Source organism: Aythya marila, assembly GCF_965140915.1.
Source record: "Aythya marila genome assembly, contig: HAP1_HAP1_SCAFFOLD_172, whole genome shotgun sequence".
NCBI classification, from domain to species: Eukaryota; Metazoa; Chordata; class Aves; order Anseriformes; family Anatidae; genus Aythya; species Aythya marila.
Window position 1 is genome coordinate 645,005 of NW_028136938.1, and position 21,737 is coordinate 666,741.

General features: G+C 45.9%; 1 long non-coding RNA gene across 1 annotated transcript; it reads left to right on the forward strand.

Moving 5' to 3' along the window:
• The first annotated feature begins 2,108 nt into the window (after window positions 1-2,108).
• LOC309891284 lies at window positions 2,109-3,702 on the forward strand. Its single transcript, XR_014319488.1, has 3 exons — window positions 2,109-2,244; window positions 2,468-2,544; window positions 3,254-3,702. It is a non-coding gene; the product is annotated as an uncharacterized lncRNA (long non-coding RNA).
• The last annotated feature ends 18,035 nt before the right edge of the window (window positions 3,703-21,737 follow it).

Consider the following 21,737-nt stretch of genomic DNA (forward strand, 5'->3'; position numbering starts at 1 on the left):
GTGTCAGTATGCCAATAGGGGGGTAACTGAAAAACAGAAGAGTAACGAGAAGAGCGAGCTGTAGAAGCCAGTGCTATATAAGAAGCAATTTCTGAAGCATTAAAGAGGCGTACAGTGGCAGGTGTGGACACAGTATGACAGGAGTTTGTGTATAAATTGTTTAGAGCTGTGCAAATCCCTTTTAAAGGGAAAAAAGTGTGGAAGTACTTTTACTTGTAGACATTCACCTTAGAAAGGAATATTTCTCAGCATTTGCACCTAAGAATATTCTGCTTGCTTATGCAGCTTTGTTCTGCACAAAGTATAGGTGTCAAGCAGACTCAGATTCACTCTCTACTATCTCAGCTGGAATTTGAAGCAAGCACTGAGACTATTAATATTTTTTTTCCATGTTAATTATAGTTAAAATATGAGTTTGTGTGGTCTAGCTGTCAAAACAGTGTCTGACTAGGGTTTTTTGGACATGGGCTAACAGGATAATATTTCTGTTGGCTACTGGTTTCTGTGAAATAGAAAAAAAAATTCCCTTTTGTTTTAGGGGAGGAACCTGTGGTTCGAGTAGATCTTGCTGATAGACAAGGAAAACGGAAAGCCTCCGCGGGTGAGAACTTTTTACGAGCTGTTACGTAGGTGCTGCCTTCTATATATGACTGCATTAAAGAGTATTTGTGATGTATGAAGGGAAAATACATTGCAGTGGAGATCTGTGTTGACGGCAGAAATGGAAAAAAAAAAAAAAATCATTTAGCAGCTGAAAGGCAATTCTATGAAAATATGCTTGAAAAAGAGAAGCTTATTGTTGACTGTTCTCAAACCTTCCTGCAAAGAAAAGTTCTTACAATATTCCTTGTTTTCTCTGAAGATGATGTAGGCAGCCTTCCAGTGAAGCGCAGCCTTGCTGAAAGGCTGGGGAAGAAGGTAGAGGCTCCGGGAAATGCTGACAAAGCACCCAAGAGAGAGACAGGTACTAAACGGGCATCTGGATTGGATTCCTGGGTTTCGTATTTAGTCTTTCTGTTTGTCCTTTTCCAGTGATGTTTCTTTTTGCATGTTGGCTGAGGTCGTAATCACTGGGATTCAAAGTTACCTTTCCTGTCTTGTTTTGAAATGTGAACCTGAAGTTGACATTATGCAGCCTCCCTAATTCGTTCTTTTTCTGTTTTGCAGTTCGAGTTCCCAAGTCTCTGAAGGACAGGCTGGGATTACCTCCTAAACAGACCAGTACTGAGAGAGGTAACAGCTAGATCTTAAATATGCTTTCTCCTCCGTCCTTTCCACGAACTTGGACTGCTTTCATACATCCCTACAAACTAATTTAAACGAAAACAAAGAACTGACGCCTCTTGGTTGAGTGCTGAAGCTCTTCTGACAGCCACTATCAGAACTCTGGCTCTAGGTGTGTGTTTATTTTCTACTTGTGCCTTGTCGAGGTTTTTAGCTGCTTCTGTGAACCGTTACGTACAATTAGAATAGAACCACTGCCAGGAGCAGGAATTTGAAATGCAGTCTGAAAAAGTAATAAAGTAAAGCAGCATTTCTGTGTAGCAGTTCTCTCTGGATAGGGCTGGTCTTCAAAATACAAGTGGCTCAGAGGAGGAGGAGAATGTTGTTCTAAGGATATTGTTCTAAGATGCATTATTGGGAACGCTCAAGATGAGTTTTCCTTAGTGCTCTGACAAATTTTGGAGACTTAAAATATTGCTGGACTCTCTTTAAATGTTGGTGCTTCTCCTCATTTCTTGATGATGACAGGGAAGGCTGCTAAGCCGATGGGAGAGATCCATGTGAAAACACTGGAGGAAATCCGTCGTGAGAAAGCTCTTCAGAGACGCGAACCTCAAGCCAAAGCCGAGGCTGAAGGGCACGGTAAAACTGAAGATTCCAGCGCAGGGGCAAGAGCTGCTCGTGCAGGTCGCATGCAAACTTTCTCTGAAGCCTTGTCTGAAAAAAAGAATAATCGCTTGGTAGAAGAGAAGAAAAAAGCAGGAGAATGCCACAGCAAGAGCAAAATTCAGGGTGAGTCCAAGAAGCAGCTCGCTCTGTCCGGGCCCAGCAAAGGGCAGGCGAAGGAGCCGGCAGGAAAAGTCAAGCCAGAAGGAGAAGTGCGTGTTAAAACCTTGGAAGAAATAAAGCGTGAGAAAGCTCTGCAGATGCAGCAGAGTGAAGGAGATGTGCCAGCTCCCTCAGCACAACCCAGACCTGCCCCAGCAGAGCAGAAATCTTTATGGAGCACAAAACTAACAGGTAATAAGATGCTTTAATGCCTGCCCCAGTGAGGTGCTTCCCATATTGAGCAAGTTCAGTTTGCTCAGGATCTGCTTCATGGATAAATGCTGAATGGCTTGCACATTGTAGCCTTTCTCTCTCTCTCTCATGGGACACAAGGAAATAAATGCACAAAGGAAACAAGTACCCAGCTTTCTTTATTTCTGCCGTTGACAACACTTTTTTTTGTCTTTTTTTAAAGCACCTGAAAAAGAAGAAAAGAAGGCAGTGGAATTGAACCGGCCTTTTCCTAAACTTTCCTCTGGACCTGATGTACAGGTGAGTCCTCTGTGAAGACACACATACATTCGTACAATTTCTGATAATTCTGACAAGTTTTGTTACTCACCGTGTGCCACCCTCTTGAGTGTGTTCTTACCCTTCAGCAGCTGGTAGGAGCTGCAGTGCAGTCTAAATCCTATCGCCAGCAGCATTTCCAGACAACTCTGTAATCCTCAAACTTGGAATCAGTCTGTTTATACCACAGCAAGAAAGAAACCCTGTTAGCACCAGCTGAAATCTACACAGTTAACGTGGAGGGAATTCTTTTTGTTCTTACTGACTTGATCTGTCAGACATGAAGGATTTAATACAGAAGGCCAGAGTTCTGTGTTCAAGGAAATCAATCTGTCAGTGGATACTGTATAGGGGAACTTGTATGACTTTCTGCTGCTTAAAAAGAATGTGATAAATAGATGTACAGCAGAACACCCTAGCTGTTTAAAGAAGCTTGCCATAGTGGATATTGCAGATATGTGAGACTGCGTCCATAGTAAAGCATGGCTCTTGTTACAGGCAGAATTTTATGGGAAAACAAACAAACAAACAAACAAACAAAAAAACCAACAGTAACCTGAACGAGATTAATATGCTGTTCCACATCAAGACCATTTTGGAGGGATTGCTGATCAGATTTTCTTAACGAAATCTCCACGGATTTTATTTATTTTTTTTGTCCTATTCATGCACTACTTTTCTTTCCTTCTAGCCCACTCAGCAGAGTGGAACTCGTAAATGTCCAGAGAAGAGCTTTGAAGAGAGACGGTGGGAGAAGTGGCAACAGAGAGAACAACAAGAGAAGCTTCGGCAGGAGGAAGCTGCTGTCAAATCTACTGCTGGCTTCTTTAATACTGAACCAGCAGGGAAAGTGGCAGCTCAATTTCAGGGCCAGGAAGCTAAAAGTAAGTGTTGAAGGTTAAGAGTTACTTAGGTTGTCTTCTGAAATACAGACAGAAGATGACAATTCTCATGCTGTAACTCTGGCTGGGTGCATTTTGCCACGCAGTGCTACGAAGCGAAGGGTGTACTTTCTTTTTCTTAGTTTGCTTCTTTTCCTGCCAGCCAGATGTTAGGTAAGGAACGGGAGACTAGAAAATGACACTACAAATGTGGACTTTGTAGAACAACTTAACTGTGGGACATCACTGCAAGGGAGAGGAAGCTGGTACAAGAGTTGCATACACTCTTGTCCTACTATAACTGCTGCTTTTTCCTTTCCTAGCGGGAGCAGGACTTTAAATATAAAAGCTGTCTATATTTGTGAACCTAGCTTGCACTTAGGATTGCTATGTGTCTGAGGTTTCCCTTGTCCTGGATTATTATTTACTGTAGCTCTTCGGTTTCTTTGTTCCTTTGTATGGCTTGTTGGTAGACAGAGTTTACTATGTGGAAAAGATTCCTGAGAATCCAGGCAATGGCGGTGTAATTGTGCTGGCCAAATGCATTTAAGTGTGTAGAAGGACTGTGGAAATGATTAAGAGAACCTGGATTTTTCCTGAGGCAGAGCAAGACCGTATCAGTTCTCTCTTCCTTTTACTCTAGCCAACTTTATGACATCTGCGAAGCCTTCGCGTGGGAAAGTCACTTTCCCCAAGAAGAAGGCACTGAAACGTAAGGCACCTGGGAGTTACCCGTCTGCCATAGCAGCTGTGGAACTACAGACTGCCTTTGATGCTGACATGATGGGACCTCCAGCCAGAAAAGCAGCCATGGTAAGGCCAGGGGCTAATGCAGCGATGGATCCCTTGTTAAATTTCTACCCTCCTCTATTTGAAAAGGTGGAAAACTCAAACGTTCTGCAGGCCTTCTGTTTCCTTAGAAATCCAGTAGCTGTCTCCAGGATGCTTGTAGAACCCTTCTGTATTTATGAGATGAATGGCACTCTTTAACCGGTACTCTGATGCTGTGATTTCTCTGGTGTGGGGGATTTTGTCCATTAATGCCATGTTCTTAAAAGACACCAGATCGTGAGTAACCTCCAGGTGAATGTGAACTTTCTTCAGGAGCACCTTGGTTTTGTATTTTGGCCACGGCTCCGCAATGCCAGAGGAGAAGCAGTGTGGAGGAAAAAGCTATTAAGGAATCTTTTACCCATGTGTCATAAATACTGTTTTGCTGCTTTCTAGGGTGTTTCAGACGTGCCGGAGCACGTCCCAGCCATCAGACTTGAAGAAAATCCCCAAAACAGGTGACAACCCCAACTTGTTCTTTTTCTTAATCAGTGTATATCCCCAGGGAAACATAAGTTCTGTCACATGTGGGAAAAAATGAGGGTTCTGAGATAATTGAAGCCAAAATCCATCAAAGGAATAAGTCACCTGAAACCACTTTCTAGCAGCTAGCAGGATTGCTTAATTAGGCTTTCTTGAAATGCTGCAAGTCAGCACAGCTTTCCGGTGACTTCTTGGGTTGTCTGAATACCTGAACGAGGATGAGGTGAAGTTCTACTTCCTCGTGAGGTGATAGATGATGAGTAGTGTCCTCTGCCTTTTGGTCCTCAAGAATGCCACCTCAACTCCAGGTGCCCTGGCTTCACAGATAAACCCCCAGACTGAAAAATGTACCTGGTAACACATCGGGCTCTAAATGTAGCCCTGGGTTGATTGATAACAATCCCTGTGTAAGATTGAAGCATAGGAGGGCTTGCCTACAGTTTTAAGAGCCGGTTTGCAGGAAAAGGATTTCCCGTTAAGAAATGGCATATCCTGATTGTTCTTTCTTGCTCTCCCAAGACCTGAAGTGCGTCTTGGAAGCCCTGAAAGATTTGAGGAGCAGATGGAGATAGATCTCGAGACCTCGACCTCAGCTTCTTCCCAGCCAGAAGAGGCACGGACACGCTGGCTGAGTTCCACAGGGAACGTGCCCTTATCTGCGGATGAAGATTTTGAGAAGCTACTTTGGGAAATCTCAGGAGGCAGACTGGAAGCCGAAATCGACTTAGACCCAGGGAAGGACGAGGATGACCTCCTCCTTGAACTCTCCGAGATGATTGACAGTTGAACTGCGTAGTCCTAGGGTATAATTAAAAAAAAAAAAAAATTAAAACTGTTCTTCTTGTTGGATACCCCGAGGTGATCCTTTTTCTAACTGAGGCTTTGCAATGAGACTTAAAGCACAGTCCGAAGTGGTAGAAATTGGCAGGATCTGCCCTCAGTTGTCCTAAATTTCCCTGCTGGTCAGAGTTAAGGTCTTGTGCATCCATTCTGTAACTATAGGTGGTTACCTTCGATATCGAGAGGACAAAGCACTTCTTTTGGCACAGAAAGATCTCCATTGGCACGCCATGGTGGCTGCAAATCGATCTTCTGATGGAGCGATGCTCTGAAGGCTTAAATGTAAAGCTTCTTCCTTCCTCCGCCCTTGGCACAACTCGATGTTGGGCACATTGTGAAGCTTCGGTGTTCTGATTTCTCGGACAGTTGATAGCCAAATCCTGGAGTTACTATGTCAACTCTTGACTTTTACTCGTGTATGCCATTGTTTTGACTGTACCCGTGTCAGATGATGAAGCTGTAGGGGTGGGAGGGAGTAGAATCGTTGTTCCAGTGTGTTGTGGACCAAACTTGCTGCCAGGAATGGGGGTGGGGGTCAGCCCACCCAGCCTTCCTTTCAATTATCAGGGAGGATCAAATGGTGAAAAGCAGCAGCTCTGCCATGCGGCTCCACTACCCCCACTCCCTTCTCTTGTGCTATACCAAAGTTCCCCCAGGCTTTGGTTGGTGCTTTTTGCCTGTGTGAGGACTCCGGGGCGAGCAGTCGGGACTCTGCCGCAGTCACAGGGTCGATGAAGGGTTGTTTAAGTGCCTCTTGGTTTTAAAACTTGCTCCCCTGAGCTGCTGGCTCTGCTGCCTGCTACAGCAAATGTTCGGGTGCCATCAGCATCGCACTTGGGCGTGGGCACTGACCCTGCGGAGGACAGAGCTGAGATTCGGGTGTATTGTGTACCCTGCCACCAGCCATCGTTTTTTTTCCCCTAGCAGATCAATTTTGAATTATTTTCCGAACTTTTCGCGGCACGGTAGGCACTTCCCGCTATGATTTGTGAAGCTGTGGGGGCCCTCAGGCATTTGCTGCTGGCAGAGGAAAAGCGCTTGTCGAATTTGTTGTAAATACTTAATGTTTGGACAAAACCACGCGTCTCTGTGTGTGTGTGTGTGTGCTGTGACGCCCCGGCCCCACCAGGGAAAACCTCCGCCGACGAAACTGCTGCTGGAGCTCACGCAGGCCTTCATCGTGCCGAAGGACTTCACGGGGACTTCTGCCGGCTCAGAAATGGGGGAGAAAAAGCCAAATCAGGAGGAGGAGAGCTCAGAGACTGCGCCCACCTGCCCTCGCTTTCCCTTCACCCCAAGAAGCCCTGTTCTACCATCAGCCTTCGCCTCTTCTGGCTGCGGTGCTGGGAGCAGGAGCGGCGAGGCGGCAGCAGCCATGGCGTACCGCGGGCAGGGCCAGAAGGTGCAGAAGGTGATGGTGCAGCCCATCGTATCCTTCCTGCGGCTGGGGGGTGCCGGGGAGGTGGGTGGGGGGCGGCTCGGACCTCAGGGGGCTCGGCCGGGGCCTTGAGGCCTTGTCGCGGGGCCCTGAGGCCTCGCTGTGGGGTTTGGGGCCTTGTCCCGAGCCCGGAACTGTCGTCCCCGTGCTGAGCCCTTAACGCAGCGCCCCAGAACCTCATGTTCCGCTACCTGCAGAACGTGAGTACCGCGGGGAGGGGGCGGGGATGGGGATTTGGGGAGTGTGGGGGGAGTGGGGAGGGTCTGGGGATTCCCCTCGGTGAGTTTTCGGCTCCTGGCTGTGTCCCGGGACGGGTTTGTGGGGGATGGAGAGCTGTGCGGTGTGCTGGTGGGCACAAGGAGCCCGGCATTTCCCCCTCGTGTAGCCGGGCGTGCAGGGGTGTTCCCTTGTGACTGGAAACGTGTTCTTCACCAAACGTGTAGTATTCACCCGATGGTATAACGCTCAAATGTCAGATTGCACATTGGAACTGCCCCTGAGAGTTGCTCCTCGGAGCGTTTGGGAGCTGTCGTGGCTGTGGCTAGCAGGTATTTCTGAACACATGAGAGAACAAAAGTGCTCAGTGTTTGTGGCCCGACTTACTCTCCTCCTTCGTTCTGCAGAGGTCGAGGATCCAGGTGTGGCTCTATGAGCAGGTGAACATGCGGATAGAAGGCTGCATCATCGTGAGTATCCGCACGTCCCCATGTTACATCTTTCATTTTGCCTCATTCACAATCGTGTTTTTTGGTCAAGAAAAGTTATCACAAGGAAAAAGAGATTTGTACTTCTCTGCCTTTCCCCTCGCCCTGCCCTTCCCTCCCGCTCCTGAGCCCTTCGTCAGGCCTTGCTGGGCCCTCTGTCCGGCTGTCTGTCCGTCCATCCGAACCTCTGGGCATCTGTCCCACCACCCTGCCCCGTCCCTGCCCTCTCCCTAAGGAAGCAAAGAGTCCCCGGTCTGCCTTCATGGGGGGGGGCGGGGGGGGAGGGAGAGGGGAGGTTCTGCTGAGAAAAAAATGAAAGATTTCCCCCTTAACGGGCGCCTTGCGAGTTCTTTCGAGTTCCAACCTTCTGCCTTCCTTCCGTAGCAGTGCCTCTAAGGGGTGCGCTGTAAGGCAGCCCTCATCTGGCGCGTTGCTCCTCCGTTCCCCCAAGGAACTGCCTTCAGGATCTGACTAACTCTGGATGCACCCGGTTGTCGCCTTAATTTCTCCTTTAGCTTGCTGAAAACAAGCCGGTTGGGTGACCTTTTGCGTTTCTCGCTTAAAATTTGGATCGAGGAGGTCTGTGTTTCCTTACGCTGATGTCCACGCTGAAGGTGCAGAAGGGTTTCGTGCTGTTGCTTGGGTCAGCCTTGTTGCCAGGTTTGGAATGTTTAGCCTACCGGTGCTTCGGTGCTGTTGGGCTGCACTCAGAGTGTGAGCTCTGGGCGTTATTTCTCAAATACTGCGTTATTTGAGCATACAGACCCGAGATATTCTGCGGAGAGGTGATTTAAGGCACGTCAGAACCACCGCTGCGGCATGTGCCAGCGTCGGACGCCCGTTCGAGTGATCGGGCGGAGCAGGTGAGTTGAATTTGGTGCTGGGTGGCGAGGTGGTGTTGGGGGAAGAGCTAGGCTAAGGAGAGCTTCCTCTTGCTCTGCCCCTTCCCATCTCAAATGGCCGCTTCCTGGGGAGATGGGTTCGTTGGGAGGTTAACTACAACGTTACAGTGAGGATGAGGAATCACCTTTAGTCCCGTAGGTATTTGCTGCCAGGCCACAGCGTTGATTTCAGAAATTGTATTTAAAAAAGGGAAAAGAAAGGAAAGATGTATTCTTTAACATACTCTCTTTTCTCGGAGAGTAGATGGAGGAGCTTCAGCCGTGCCCTTCCTCCGGAAACGATTCCCAGTGTCTGCTCAGACACTGAGGAGGAAAATGGAGGAGAGCCACCCGATAGAAATAAAGGAAAGAAGGGGTCATGGATTAAGGGAAAAGCACTACTTAAAAAATTGGTGCTCTCTAAAAACGGGTTAAGGGTTTGGGACCTGCAGGTGCTGCCTACACCTGTGTGCGTTGCAGTCGTGCCTGTTGCCACTGAGCAAAACGGGGAGAGCTGCTTTGTCGAACGCGGCGTGTTAAAGCACGTGCCACTGCCTGGAAGAAAAGCACGGACTTCCCTCGTGTGGGCCTTCTTCCCTAGCGATCTGTGGTTTACCTGATGGTTTCCCATAAGCTGAGAATGTTTAAAAGAAAAAAAAAAAAAAAAAACAAAAATCAAAAACCAACACCAACGTTGAGAGTGGTGAAGCAGATCCTCACGTGGGGACTCAGAATCAGCGGTGACATCACCATGCGAAGCATTGTGTGTGCTTCGGGTTGGGGCTGCTGCGAGCCTCGCAGCGGGGAGGGAGAGCGGATCCGGGGTGCCTCTGTGTCAGCCCTCTGCCCTGGTGGCTTTGTGAGCACTGAGAGTTTGACTCCTGTGTTCCCAGCTTTCGCTTCCGCACCTGCGGTGTGGCAGAGCCAGCGAGCTGCTTGCTCAGCTGGAGGAGGAAGAGGAGTGACCTCAACATTGCCGAGGTAAAGCACAATTATTGAAAAGATTTGGCAAAGATGTGGGTTGTACCAGCGCGGCTGCTGCAGCTGCAGCAGATCCTGGAGCATTGGAGAAGATAGAGAGGGTTTTCTTCATGAAAAGAATGCTGTTAAAAGTGTTTTCATGCCAGAAATTAGGATAAACGCCTCTGTTGTTTGACATCCTCTATTGAGCTGGCACATTGGCATTACAGCGTACCTGGCACGCTGTTTGTATTAAAAAAAAAAGGTATTTTATTCAGGGCAGGCCAGAAACCTGCCTTGGCACTTGCACATCGCAGCAATGCTTACAGACCCTGCATCCTGGCTGCCAGGCCAGGATCTAAATCCGATGGTGCTGTTGGTAAACTGAAGCTCAGGAAGCGCTTCTGGGTTTTTTTGTCCTTCCATGTGAATTTTTACCCTGTGAAGATGGTGTATTAAGCTATTTTCGTAACAACAAATAGGTTTAAAAGCAGTTTCAGTTTAACATCTACACGCTTGGGTGTTATTAACAGAGCTTTGTATACTGAGCTGGTGCTTGGTAGGAGAAAAAACATCAATCTTACCTGGGAAACCTGGACCCCCTCAGCTACATACTGCTATGAGGAAACTCAGATGTAAGAACACACTTAAATAACACCTCACCAGAGCTGTTGTGCTCCTGACCACCAAAGGCACCTTTTTCCAACACCGTCGTACTGGAAGTTGATGCAGCTGGTTCCATCCGTAACGTGTGACTGTACAGTGCTGTAAAAGAACTATTTTTTCACAGCTTTGGAGAAAGTGAAGCAGAGAAAACCACGCATAACCACTGATACCTGGACCCCAAACTGCCACAGGCTGACGGTGATGCCCACTGGATATCTCCTGATACCCTGCTGCCTTCTGACTGCTCCAGCAGAAGTCCCGTTTTAATTAGCCAGCAGGTCCCTCTGAGGGAGGGACTTTGCTAAAACTCCTGCCGTAGGAAGTATCCTACGGGAGCCAAGTTGCTAAACTGATGTGTGGTTTTCCCTTAACCCCCTCACCCCTGACTTTCCAGCTCCTGACAGCACTGCCCACGTGTGCAGTGTCACCGTGTGCCAACTAGGTGCCAGCTGCCATGGTTTATATATTGTAAAATTAGTGATTTGGGACTCGTGAGCACTGAGGAGAGGCTAGCAATTGCTTAAGAGCTTTCCTTGTGTCGCTCTGGGGCAGGGAGATGGGTGAAACATCTTAGGCTTGAAAGTGATTCCCTGCAGAGTGACGTGCTCAGATCTGCACAACAGATCTGTCGTTTTGGTCACCTTATTAGATCCCTGCTTGAGAGGTTGCTTGCAAGAATCGATTCCTCTTCACCTTGATGTGTCAAGCTAAAGACAAATCTGTGCCGAAGCACTGTTTGATCAGACGAGTGCCTCAGTTCAGGATTGTTCTTTGACAGCTACAGAAACAGCAGGACGATCAGCGCCTTCAGGAACAGATGAATTTGATCTTGAGGCTGTCGTAAAACAGGTCCCTGAAGTCTGAAGACTCTTCAAATAGTTTGGGCCAGCAAGGAGCAGCTGTACGTGGCGGCTGCGGTAACTCGGGGCTCCGAGTCTCAGAGAGCGTGGTGAAAGGTGACCCCCAGCTGGCTGCTGGAGGAAGCTGAGGCAGCGTTCAGCTCTAACCTTTGCCTTCTTGGCTGGCATCTTTGCACTCCTGCTGTCAGTGGGTGTTGAGTGTCCTTCCCGGCAGCCTCAGAACGTGCCCTCAGATGTAGGCAGCATTTAGCAGCTAGAATTCCCTCAAATAGAAAGAGTACAAATGATGCGTTTTCTGCTTTTGCTTTGGAACTCTTAGCTTGAGGTTTTCCTGCAGGCCTTAGGGTTTCTTGCAGCAGCAGGGATGAGTTGTGTTAGCAAGAGGCTGTTCTGTGCTTCGACTGTGGGAAGATGAATGGTTACGTGTGCACCGTTAAATATAACTTGACACCTAGCACAGCGCACTTGCAGCCTGTGGGGTGCTTTAACAAGCAGGTAAATCAGCAGAGGCTGTTTTGCAGCCGGGGTGATGCTGGGTGATTAAAAAGCAGGGGCAGAACAAGGAGTTTCTAGTGTTTGTTCTTGCTTGTCATCCGACTCTCCACTTCCACTGTTCTTTAAAAAAAACAAAAACAAACAAACAAACAAATAAAAAAAAAAAAACAAGCAAGGGGTAAGCATCTTAATATCTTTATTATAAATGGAAGGCACAAAAGAGGCCAGCAACAGAGACTGTCCAAGAGAAATGCTTTGTGCTTTATAAACAAACAAGGAAGTACCCTTAGGTGGGTGTGATAATCCTCCTCTAATGCGTTTTTGGGGTGCAAAAATAGATTTGTTCCTTTCTTGCTCTTCTCTGCAGGACAAAGGCAGAATAGGCAACTGCAAAGTTAGACCAGGGAGGTCAGTTTGTTCCATACTGAGAAAGACAAGTCTGTAAAACAAACTAGACAGACTTTCTTTGTACTATTTATCTTCCGTCAGCAAAGGCAAAGCTTATGACACTTGTTGGTGTGTGTATATATATTTATCCAGTGCTCTCAGAACAAAATTTTGATTTGAAGAGGGCACACAGATCTGATTTTTTTATTCTTTTCCAGTAAATAGTATAATAAGCACTGGTATATTTGTATAAAATCAGAGAAATACAAAACAAAAGACTGAATATTATGTGGTATGCATGACATTAAAAAAAAATGGTGGTTTCAAAGCAATATGTACCCTGGTGTGTTTGCCATATACTAGAGTCCAGCTTAAAGTGCACGTGATGTGTATTGCATTTTGATATTAATCTCTATGTACAATGTTTTGCATGTAATTTATATGGTTCTTGGGAGAAAAAAAAAAAAAAAAACAAACAACAACAAAAAAAGAAAACCCCCAGAAACCATAGATCCACCCAAAAACCACCGTAAACCTACCTGATGTTCTCCAAATTCCACAATTTACCCTTTTCCATCACGATGACCACGGAAAACCCAACGAAACCCAATGGAGACCCCAAAACACGTCAAAAACACCCCTAAGAAAAACGACATCACCCCCAAAACTGGAAGAAAATCCCCAAAAAGCACGGATCCAATCCGAAAACCACCCTAAACTTACGTGATGTTCTCCAAATCCCAAAGTCCACTCCCAACCACCATAAAATCCATTAGGATCTCAACGAAACACAACGGAAACCCCAAAACACGTCAAAAACACCCCAAAAGTAAACTGGATCAGAAGAAAAAACGTGATTTAACCCCCCAAAACCCTTAAACCTACCTGACGTTCTCCTAAATGTACAATCCACTCCCAACCACGAGAAAATCCAATGGAAACCCAACAAAACCCAACGGAGACCCCAAAACACGTCAATAACAGCACAAAAATAAACAGGATCACACCAAAAAGGAAAGAAAACCAAAAAAGCCATAGATCCACCCCAAAAGGCCCCCTAAGCTACCTGATGTTCTCCAAAACCCACAGTTTACCCTTTTTCAACATGATGACCAACAAGAACCACACTAAAACCCAACGGAGACGCCAAAACACGTCAAAAACACACCAAACAAGAACGGGATCACCACCAAAAATGAAAGAAAACCCCCAAAACCATAGATCAACCCAAAAACCACTCTAAACCTACCTGATCTTCTGCAAAACCCACAATTTAAACTTTTCCACCATGATGACCATGGAAAACCCAACAAAACCCAACAGAGACCCCAAAACACGTCAAAAACACCCCAAACAAGAACAGGATCACAAGCAAAAACGAAAGAAAACCCCCAAAACCATAGATCCACCTCAAAACCACAGTAAACCTACCTGATGTTCTCCAAAACCCACAATTTACACTTTTCCACCATGATGACCACGGAAAACCCAACGAAACACAACAAAGACCCCAAAACACATCAAAAACACCCCAAAAAAGAACCGGATCAGAAGAAAAAACACCAAAAACTATGAATTTCCCCCCAAAACCACCCTAAACTCACCTGATCTTTTCTAAAACCCACAATCTACTCCCATTTACCTTAACGACAAACGAGAACCCAATGAAACCCAACGGAGACCCCAAAACACGTCAAAAACACCATAAACAAGAACAGGATCATCCCAAAAAACAGAATAAAGGCCAAAATTCCATAGATCCACCCCAAAACCACCCCAAACCTACCTGATCTTCTCCAAAACCCACAATTGAACCTTTTCCACCATGATGACCAAGAAAAACCCAACGAAACACAACAGAGACCACAAAACACGTCTAAAACACCCCAAAAAAGAACGGGATCAGAAGAAAAAACACCAAAAACTATGAATTGCCCCCCAAAACCACACTAAACTGACATGATCTTCTCCAAAACCCACAATCCGCTCCCATTTACATTAACGTCAAACAAGAACCCAATGAAACCCAACAAAGACCACAAAACACGTCTAAAACACCCCAAAAAAGAAAGGGATCACCCCCAAAAAAACAGAAGAAAACCCCAAATACCAAGAATCCACCCCCAAAGTCCCCCCAAACCTACCTGATGTTCTCCAAAACCCGCAACTTACCCTTTTCCACCATGATGACAAGGGAAAACCAAAAGAAACCCAACGGAGAACTCAAAACACGTCAAAACCACCGCAAACACGAACAGGATCACCCAAAAACTGGAAGAAAATCCCCCAAAACCATAGACCCACCCCAAAACCACCCTAAGCCTACCTGATCTTCTCCAAAACCCACAATTTACACTTTTCCACCATGATGACCACGGAAAACCCAACAAAACCCAATGGAGACCCCAAAACACGTCAAAAACACCCCAAACAAGAACGGGATCACCCCCAAAACTGGAAGAAAATCCCCCAAAAGCACGGATCCAACCCCCAAACCACCCTAAACTCACCTGATCTTCTGCAAAACCCACCATCCACTCCCATTTAACTTAACGACCAACGAGAACCAAACGAAACCCAACGGAGACCCCAAAACACGTCAAAAACACCCTAAACAAGAACAGGATCATCCCAAAAAACAGAATAAAGGCCCAAATTCCATAGATCCACCCCAAAACCACCCTAAACCTACCTGATCTTCTCCAAAACCCACAATTGACCCTTTTCCAACATGATGACCAAGGAAAACCCAACGAAACACAACAGAGACCCCAAAACACGTCAAAAACACCCCAGAAAGGAAGAGGATCACCCCCAAAAACGAAAAAAAACACCCCAAAACCATAGATCCACCCCAAAAACACCCTAAACCTACCTGATCTTTTCCAAAACCCACAATTTACCCTTTTCCACCATGATGACCACGGAAAACCAAACGAAACCCAACGGAGACCCCAAAACACGTCTAAAACACCCCAAAAAAGAACGGGATCAGAAGAAAAAACACCAAAAACTATGAATTGCCCCCCAAAACCACACTAAACTCACATGATCTTCTCCAAAACCCACAATCCGCTCCCATTTACCTTAACGTCAAACAAGAACCCAATGAAACCCAACAAAGACCGCAAAACACGTCAAAAACACCCCAAAAAAGAAAGGGATCACCCCAAAACAACAGAAGTAAACCCCAAATACCAAGAATCCACCCCCAAAGTCCCCCCAAACCTACCTGATGTTCTCCAAAACCCGCAACTTACCCTTTTCCACCATGATGACCAGGGAAAACCAAACGAAACCCAACGGAGACCCCAAAACATGTCAAAATAACCGCAAACACGAATGGGATCACTCAAAAACTGGAAGAAAATCTCCCAAAACCATAGATCCACCCCAAAACCATCCTAAACCTACCTGATGTTCTCCAAAACCCACCATTTATGCATTTCCACCATGATGACCACGGAAAACCCAACAAAACCCAATGGAGACCCCAAAACACGTCAAAAACACCCCAAACAAGAAAGGGATCACCCCAAAACAACAGAAGTAAACCCCAAATACCAAGAATCCACCCCCAAAGTCCCCCCAAACCTACCTGATGTTCTCCAAAACCCGCAACTTACCCTTTTCCACCATGATGACCAGGGAAAACCAAACAAAACCCAACGGAGACCCCAAAACATGTCAAAATAACCGCAAACAAGAACAGGATCACATCCAAAAACGAAAGAAAACCCCCAAAGCCATAGATCCACCCCAAAACCACCCTAAACCTACCTGATCTTCTCCAAAACCCACAATTTACCCTTTTCCACCATGATGACCAAGGAAAACCCAACAAAACACAACAGAGACCCCAAAACACGTCAAAAACACCCCAGAAAGGAACAGGATCACCCCCCAAAACGAAATAAAACCCCCAAAACCATAGATCCACCCCAAAACCACCCTAAACCTACCTGATGTTCTCCAAAACCCACAATTTACCCTTTTCCACCAGGATGACCACGGAAAACCCAACGAAACCCAACGGAGACCCCAAAACACGTCTAAAACACCCCAAAAAAGAACGGGATCAGAAGAAAAAACACCAAAAGCTATGAATTGCCCCCCAAAACCACACTAAACTCACATGATCTTCTCCAAAACCCACAATCCGCTCCCATTTACCTTAACGTCAAACGAGAACCCAATGAAACCCAACAAAGACCGCAAAACACGTCAAAAACATCCCAAAAAAGAAAGGGATCACCCCAAAAAAAGAAAAGAAAACCCCAAATACCAAGAATCCACCCCCAAAGGTCCCCCCAAACCTACCTGATGTTCTCCAAAACCCGCAACTTACCCTTTTCCACCATGATGACCACGGAAAACCAAACGAAACCCAACGGAGACCCCAAAACACGTCAAAAACACCCCAAACAAGAACGGGATCACCCCCAAAACTGGAAGAAAATCCCCCAAAACCATAGATCCACCCCAAAAATCACCCTATACCTACCTGATGTTCTCCAAAACCCGCAACTTACCCTTTTCCACCATGATGACCACGGAAAACCAAACGAAACACAACGGAGACCCCAAAACACGTCAAAACCACCGCAAACACAAATGGGATCACCCAGAAACTGGAAGAAAGCCCGTCAAAACCATAGATCCACCTCAAAACCACCCTAATCCTACCTGATGTTCTGCAAAACCCACAATTTACCCTTTTCCACCATGATGACCACGGAACACCCAACGAAACGCAACGGAGACAGGAAAACACGTCTAAAACACCCCAAAAAAGAACGGGATCAGAAGAAAAAACACAAAAACTATGAATTGCCCCCCAAAATCACACTAAACTCACCTGATCTTCTCCAAAACCCACAATCCACACCCATTTAAATTAACGACCAACGAGAAGCCAAGGAAACCCAACGGAGACCCCAAAACACGTCAAAAAACACCCCAAACAAGAACGGGATCACCCCCAAATCTGGAAGAAAACCCCTCAAAACTATAGATGCACCTCAAAACCACCCTAAACCTACCTGATGTTCTCCAAAACCCACAATTTACCCTTTTCCACCATGATGACCATGGAAAACCAAACAAAACCCAACGGAGACCCCAAAACACGTCAAAATCACCACAAACATGAATGCGATCACCCAAAAACTGGAAGAAAATCCCCAAAACCATAGATCCACCCCAAAACCATCCTAAACATACCTGATGTTCTCCAAAACCCACTATTTATGCATTTCCACCATGATGACCACGGAAAACCCAACAAAACCCAATGGAGACCCCAAAACACGTCAAAAACACCCCAAACAAGAACGGGATCACCGCCAAAACTGGAAGAAAATCCCCAAAAAGTACGGATCCAACCCCCAAACCACTCTAAACTCACCTGATCTTGGGCAAAACCCACCATCCACTCCCATTTAACTTAACGACCAACGAGAACCCAACGAAACCAAACGGAGACCCCAAAACACGTCAAAAACAACGCAACAAGAACAGGATCACACCCAAAAACGAAAGAAAACCCCCAAAGCCATAGATCCACCCCCAAACCACCCTAAACCTACCTGATCTTCTCCAAAACCCACAATTTACACTTTTCCACCATGATGACCATGGAAAACCCAACGAAACCCAACGGAGACCCCAAAACACGTCAAAAAACACCGCAAAGAAGAACAGGATCAACCCAAAAAACAGAATAAAGGCCCAAATTCCATAGATCCACCCCAAAACCACCCTAAAGCACCCTGATCTTCTCCAAAACGCACAATTTACCCTTTTCCACCACGATGACCATGGAAAACCAAACGAAACCCAACGGAGACCCCAAAAAACGTCAAAAACACCCCAAACAAGAACGGGATCACCCCCAAAACTAGAAGAAAATCCCCCAACACCATAGATCCACCCCAAAACCACCCTAAACCTACCTGATCTTCTCCAAAACCCACAATTTACCCTTTTCCACCATGATGACCATGGAAAACCAAACGAAATCCAACGGAGACCCCAAAACACGTCAAAAACACCCCAAACAAAAACGGGATCACCCCCAAAACTAGAAGAAAATCTCCAAAAAGCACGGATCCAACCCCCAAACCACTCTAAACTCACCTGATCTTCCTGCAAAACCCACAATCCACACCCATTTAAATTAACGACCAACGAGAACCCAACGAAACCCAACGGAGACCCCAAAACACGTCAAAAACACCGCAAACAAGAACAGGATCACACCCAAAAACGAAAGAAAACCCCCAAAACCATAGATCCACCCCAAAACCACCCTAAACCTACCTGATGTTCTCCAAAAACACACAATTGACCCTTTTCCAACATGATGACCATGGAAAACCCAACGAAACCCCAACAGAGCCCACATAACACGTCAAAAACACCCCGGAAAGGAACAGGATCAGCCCCAAAAACGAAAGAAAACCCCCAACACCATAGATCCACCCCAAAACCATCCTAAACCTACCTGATGTTCTCCAAAACCCACCATTTATGCATTTCCACCATGATGACCACGGAAACCCAACAAAACACAACGGAGACCCCAAAACACGTCAAAAACACCCCAAACAAGAACGGGATCACCGCCAAAACTGGAAGAAAATCCCCAAAAAGTACGGATCCAACCCCCAAACCACTCTAAACTCACCTGATCTTCTGCAAAACCCACCATCCACTCCCATTTAACTTAACGACCATCGAGAACCCAGCGAAACCAAACGGAGACCCCAAAACACGTCAAAAACACCGCAAACAAGAACAGGATCACCCAAAAAACAGAATAAAGGCCCGAATTCCATAGATCCACCCCAAAACCACCCTAAACCTACCTGATGTTCTCCAAAACCCACAATTTACCCTTTTCCACCATGATGACCACGGAAAACCCAACGAAACCCAACGGAGACTACAAAAAAAGTCAAAAACACCCCAAAAAAGAACGGGATCAGAAGAAAAAACACCAAAAACTATGCATTGCCCCCCAAAAAACACACTAAACTCACATGATCTTCTCCAAAACCCACAATCCGCTCCCATTTACCTTAACGTCAAACGAGAACCCAATGAAACCCAACAAAGACCACAAAACACGTCAAAAACACCCCAAAAAAGAAAGGGATCACCCCAAAAAAAAGCAGAAGAAAACCCCAAATACCAAGAATCCACCCCCAAAGTCCCCCCAAACCTACCTGATGTTCTCCAAAACCCGCAACTTACCCTTTTCCACCATGATGACCACGGAAAACCAAACGAAACCCAACGGAGACCCCAAAACACGTCTAAAACACCCCAAAAAAGAACGGGATCAGAAGAAAAAACACCAAAAACTATGAATTTCCCCCCCAAACCGCCGTAAACTAACCTGATCTTCTCCAAAACCCACAATCCGCCCCCATTTACGTTGACGACCAACTAGAACATAACGAAACCCAACAGAGACCGCAAAACACGCCAAAAACACCCAAAAAAGAACAGAATTAACCCAAAAAATAGAACAAAATGCCAAATACCACATATCCTCTCGAAAACCACCCTAAACCTACCTGATGTTCTCCAAAACCCACAACTTACTCTTTTCCACTAGGATGACCACGGAAAACCAAACGAAACCCAACGGAGACCACAAAACACGTCAAAAACACCCAAACAAGAAAGGGATCAACAACAAAACTGGAAGAAAATCCGCAAAACGATAGATCCAACCCAAAACCACCCTAAACCTACCTGATCTTCTCCAAAACCCACAATTTACACTTTTCCACCATGAAGACCATGGAAAACCCAACAAAAACCAATGGAGACCACAAAACACGTCAAAAACACCCCAAACAAGAACGGGATCACCCCCAAAACTGGAAGAAAATCCCCCAAAAAGTACGGATCCAACCCCCAAACCACTCTAAACTCACCTGATCTTCTGCAAAACCCACCATCCACTCCCATTTAACTTAACGACCAACGAGAACACAACGAAACCAAATGGAGACCCCAAAACACGTCAGAAACACCGCAAACAAGAACAGGATCACACCCAAAAACGAAAGAATACCCCCAAAGCCATAGATCCACCCCAAAACCACCCTAAACCTACCTGATGTTCTCCAAAAACCCACAATTGACCCTTTTCCACCATGATGACCATGGAAAACCCAACGAAACCCAATAGAGCCCCCAAAACACGTCATAAACACCCCAGAAAGGAACAGGATCACCCCCCAAAACGAAAGAAAACCCCCAACACCATAGATCCACCTCAAAACCATCCTAAACCTACCTGATGTTCTCCAAAACCCACAATTTACCCTTTTTCACCATGATGACCACAGAAAACCAAACGAAACCCAACGGAGACCCAAAAACATGTCAAAATAACCGCAAACACGAATGGGATCACCCAAAAACTGGAAGAAAATCTCACAAAACCATAGATCCACCCCAAAACCATCCTAAACCTACCTGATGTTCTCCAAAACCCACCATTTATGCATTTCCACCATGATGACCACGGAAAACCCAACAAAACCCAATGGAGACCCCAAAACACATCAAAAACACCCCAAACAAGAACGGGATCACCGCCAAAACTGGAAGAAAATCCCCAAAAAGTACGGATCCAACCCCCAAACCACTCTAAACTCACCTGATCTTGGGCAAAACCCACCATCCACTCCCATTTAACTTAACGACCAACGAGAACACAACGAAACCAAACGGAGACCCCAAAACACGTCAAAAACACCCCAAACAAGAACAGGATCACACCCAAAAACGAAAGAAAACCCCCAAAGCCATAGATCCACCTCAAAACCACCCTAAACCTACCTGATGTTCTCCAAAACCCACAATTTACTGTTTTCCACCATGATGACCAAGGAAAACCCAACAAAACCCAACGGAGACCCCAAAACACGTCAATAAGAGCACAAAAATAAACAGGATCACACCAAAAAGAAAAGAAAACGAAAAAAGCCATAGATCCACCCCAAAAGGCCCCTAAGCTACCTGATGTTCTCCAAAACCCACAGTTTACCCTTTTTCAACATGATGACCAACAAGAACCACACTAAAACCCAACGGAGACGCCAAAACACGTCAAAAACACACCAAACAAGAACGGGATCACCACCAAAAATGAAAGAAAACCCCCAAAACCATAGATCAACCCAAAAACCACTCTAAACCTACCTGATCTTCTGCAAAACCCACAATTTAAACTTTTCCACCATGATGACCATGGAAAACCCAACAAAACCCAACAGAGACCCCAAAACACGTCAAAAACACCCCAAACAAGAACAGGATCACAAGCAAAAACGAAAGAAAACCCCCAAAACCATAGATCCACCTCAAAACCACACTAAACCTACCTGATGTTCTCCAAAACCCAAAATTTACACTTTTCCACCATGATGACCACGGAAAACCCAACGAAACACAACAAAGACCCCAAAACACATCAAAAACACCCCAAAAAAGAACCGGATCAGAAGAAAAAACACCAAAAACTATGAATTTCCCCCCAAAACCACCCTAAACTCACCTGATCTTTTCTAAAACCCACAATCTACTCCCATTTACCTTAACGACAAACGAGAACCCAATGAAACCCAACGGAGACCCCAAAAAACGTCAAAAACACCATAAACAAGAACAGGATCATCCCAAAAAACAGAATAAAGGCCCAAATTCCATAGATCCACCCCAAAACC